This window comes from Pteropus vampyrus, unplaced genomic scaffold (genome assembly GCF_000151845.1).
Source record: "Pteropus vampyrus isolate Shadow unplaced genomic scaffold, Pvam_2.0 Scaffold15, whole genome shotgun sequence".
In the NCBI taxonomy this organism is placed as follows: domain Eukaryota; kingdom Metazoa; phylum Chordata; class Mammalia; order Chiroptera; family Pteropodidae; genus Pteropus; species Pteropus vampyrus.
The window spans coordinates 14,915,427-14,919,007 of NW_011888796.1; the positions used below are offsets into that span (position 1 = coordinate 14,915,427).

At 36.5% G+C, this 3,581-nt stretch overlaps 1 protein-coding gene across 3 annotated transcripts in view; it reads right to left on the minus strand.

Annotated features, from left to right (window-relative positions):
* The window catches only part of GLCE (glucuronic acid epimerase), a 91,600-nt gene that overhangs the window by 46,055 nt on the left and 41,964 nt on the right, over nt 1-3,581 (minus strand). The window lies entirely within an intron of this gene.

Here is a 3,581-nt window from a genome sequence, read left to right on the forward strand (position 1 = left end):
GTCGATCCTTGAGAATGTTCCATGTGCACTAGAGAAAAGTGTATAAGCAGCTGTTTTGGGATGGAAAGCTCTGTAAATGTCAATTATGTCCAGCTGGTCTAATGTGTCATTTAAGGATGTTATTTCCTTACTGATTTTCTGTTTGGATGATCTGTCCATATCTGCCAGTGGGGTATTTAGGTCCCCTACTACGACAGTGTTTTGGTCTGTTTCTCTCTTTAGTTCTGTGAGTAATTGCTTTACATATTTCGGGGCTCCCTGATTGGGAGCCTAGATATTAATAAGTGTTATGTTTTCTTGATGCATCATTCCCTTTATCATTATGAAGTGTCTCTCAGTATCTTTCACCTTTTTTATTTTGAAGTCTATTTCGTCCAATATTAGTACCTCCCACTTTTCTCTGAATGCCATTTGCTTGAATATCATTTTCCATCCTTTCACTTTGAGTCTATATTTGTCTTTGGAACTGAGATGTGTCTCTTGGAAGCAGCATATGGTTGGGTTTGTTTTTTGATCCATTCTGTAACTCTGTGCCTTTTTATTGGTGAGTTCTGTCCATGTAATCCTAGTCCATTTAGTCTTTGAATCCTCCCCTTTTCAGTCATTGTTGTCTCAGTCTGTCCCTACATATGCTGAACATTCATTACTATCTTGCTGTAGCAATTCTCTTATTATTTAAGCTTAAAATGCCCTGTTCTTAGTAAAGATTGCACTCCTCTGCTTCTATTTGCCTGATAGTCATCTTACTCCTAATTATGGTTTTTTTTTGGGTTTTTTTTTTTTTTTTGTCATTTTATTTTAGGTGAGCTGACTCCTTTCAGTATTTCCTGTAGTGCAGGCCTTGTAGTGGAGAATTCCCTCAGTTTTTGTATGCCTGGAAAAGTCTTAATTTCTCCTTCATATCTAAAGGAGAACTTACCTGGATACATCATTCTAAGCTGGTAGTTCCTTTCGCTTAATATTTTGAATATTTCATTCCACTCCTTTCTGGCTAGCAAGATATGTGCTAAGAAGTCAGATGATAATCTAATGGGTTTTCCTTTACAAGTTACCATTTTCTTCTCCCTGGTTGCCCTGAGAATTCTGTCTTTGTCATTGATTTTTGATAATTTTAATACAATGTGTCTTAGTGAAGGCCTTTTTGGGTTGAAATAATTGGGAGTTCTGTTGACTTCTTGAATTCCAAGCTCCATTGTTTTTTGATCCTTATCATTCCTTAGATTTGGGAAATTCTCTTCAGCTATTTGTCTGAAAATGCTTTCTAGTCCCTGCTCCTTTTCCTCTCCTTCAATAATGCCCATTATTCTTGTTTCCTCTCCTGATGGTATCAGCTAGTTCTTGTATTTCTCTTTCATTATTTTTCATTCTTCCTCCTTCTGATTAATTTCTAGATATCTGTCTTTGATATCACTGAACCTTTCCTTCATTTGGTCGACTCTATTTCCCAAGCATGCTATTTCATTTTTCAACTCTTGCAGTGTATTTTTTTTTTTTAATCTCCAGAAGATCTATTCTGTTCTTTTTGAGGGTTTCAATCTCCTTGCTCTGCTCATCTAGTTGTTTTTTCAGTTCCTGAAATTGTTGATATGACTTGTTTCGGAACTCACTTTTTTCAGAAGTACCATCCTAAATTCTCTGTCATTTAAGTCGCATAGTTTTAAGTCACATATTTCTATGTCTGTAAGCTTATTTTCTGGAGATTTTTCTCTTTCTTTCTGAAATGCTTTGTCACCTTGGTTGTTCATGATGTTAAATGGACTATTTCTCTGCCTGGGTATTAATGGAAATGTATTCTGCTTTTTTTACAGAAAGAAGATTTATTATATAAAGGTCTCTCTTTAGCCTGATGCAAAGAAGGTGCTTTTCTTTTGGTTTCCAGTATGTGGTGTCTAAGCTTTTTGGATCCTTGCTTTATATGAAGGCTTAAAAATGCCTTTTTATATTTAATCACGCTCACTATCCTCAGTTTCAGTCCCTGCCAGTGTTAGCAACAGTTTCGGTAGCATTTGCTCAGATTCTTCTGGGGCTCCACAGTGTTCAGTGTTGGAGGATATGAGGAGAGAGTCCCTCTGGGTTGGGAGTTAGAGGCTGCAGCTCAGCCTCAACTGCAGCTGGTAAAAATCTACTGTTGTTTTTCTGCTGTCTGCTTCTCTGCCTTCTGACTTGATGACTGGGCACTGTCACATGGAGCTCACAATACTCCCAAGTAGGGCTGTTCAGGGAACTTGCCTTTCCTTTCCCCCTCCCCCTCCTCCTATAGGGAACTCTGGTGGCTGCAAGAGGCAGCTTCTTTATTTCTCCCAGTCCACCGCCCAACACCCAGGGTTCTGACCTGTGGTAGCTCTTATGAGCAGATCCCACGCTCAGACGTGCTGGTGTGCAGTTTGGGTGTTTTTTGTTGAGTATTAGATGTTCAGCTTATTAATGTTTCGAGGGGAGAGATCTGGGGACGTCTCTCACTCTGCCATGTTTTCTAAAGTATTTTTAACATGTCAATTTAAGTGTTTAGGTAAGTGGCCCAAGTTTAAAAACAGTCATTTCTAATCTCTTTCATCTAATACTAACTGATTAGTTATAAGAACATACCAAAGGTTGCATATGTTGACAGACATCCCGAGAAAGTATTTCTGTTCATTTGATAGTCAAGGGGGAAAAGATCTTACCTCAGATCCTAAAATTTCTTTTTCTAAAGTGACATTTGTCAATCCAAAGTCAATCTTTAGCACTAACAGAATTTATTACATTTTACTTTGTCTTGCATGTCTTTTCAGTCAAAGATGTAACCTATGATAGATTCTTATCAAGCCATCTAGCTTTGGATAATAATGAAATTATCATTCAAAGACTCAGCTATACAAAAAATTATATATTCATTATATTGCAATAAGCACAGAAAACCAAAACTCACATATGGAAATGTGTATTATTATAAAAGATAGCCAAACATTCAGAGATGATAGCAACTAGTTCAATTAAAAAATTATACTGGTAAAGACTCTATCCACCCGGATGAACATAAAAGGAGAAAAATCAAGAGAAATCAAAGGGACCAGCTGCCCTTTCACAAAGATATGGATGGCATATCAACACCATCAGTCACTGGGGAAATATAAAACCACAACATACCACTACACATATATCAGAACAGCTAGAAGACAAAAACAAACTGACAACACTAAAATGTGGACAAAGATGCACAGCAACAGGAACTCTCATACACTGGTGGTAGAAATTCAAAACTGTATAGCCACTTGGAAAAAAGTTTGACAGTTTTTTATAAAGTTAAATATACACTTACAATAAAGTCTATAATCCCACTCTTAGGTATTTACCCAAATGAAATAATAACAAAAACAAAAAAACACCTTTATGTAAATGTTTGTAATAGCTTATGACAACCCAAAACTGGAAAGTTTTACCTCAAAAGGTAAAAGGATAAACAAAATGTGGTAATACAATGGAATGCTACTAGGCAATATAAAAGAACAAACTAATGATTTATGTACAGGTCGATGAATATTCAATGCATTTTGTCAAGTGAAAAAAGCCAGTCCTAAGAGGCTACATGTTACATGATCTAT